Source organism: Phalaenopsis equestris, unplaced genomic scaffold (genome assembly GCF_001263595.1).
Source record: "Phalaenopsis equestris unplaced genomic scaffold, ASM126359v1 Scaffold000258, whole genome shotgun sequence".
In the NCBI taxonomy this organism is placed as follows: Eukaryota; Viridiplantae; Streptophyta; class Magnoliopsida; order Asparagales; family Orchidaceae; genus Phalaenopsis; species Phalaenopsis equestris.
The window spans coordinates 767392-768009 of record NW_018164700.1 but is presented as its reverse complement, the minus strand read 5'-3'; positions in this window follow the sequence as shown (position 1 = coordinate 768009).

Here is a 618-nt window from a genome sequence, read left to right as displayed (position 1 = left end):
ATCAAAAAATAATTTTACTCCTGTTTTTAGTTTTATACTTGTATCATTAGGGTTTAAAAAAATCTGTTAGTATGTTATTTTAAATTTTCATTTCTGCTTATATATATATGATGCTGAACTGTTTAATCTGTTAAAAATTTAAGTTTGGGGGGATGAAAAATATTTTCAAAACTGGAATTCTATTTGTTCTCAAATGTGCTACAAGTGAATTTGACTTGAAATGAAAAATTGATTATGTATATGAAGTTATATTAGAGAAGTAAAATTTGATTTTAGAAATGAGTAAGAAAATTTAGTTAAAATTTTTAGTAATGAAGAAAAACTTTAAGTTAAAAAGTTTTTAGATGAGAAAATGATTAGTATAAGTAACTATCTTTAGTAAGAAAAATTATATTTTTAAAAAATTTAGATAATTTAGATTTTTATTTTTAATACTTAATTTTTTTTTATTAAAATAATTTTCAAAACTATTATTATATTTATAGGTAAAAGACTTATATCAAAACTTTGCTTTTGGAAAAGAGAAGCAAAATTCAAAATCATTAAAGGTCTATCCAGATAATGTAAACCTTTCCTGAAAAAGAAAAAGAAAAGGAAAAAAAAGAAAGAAAAGAAAAA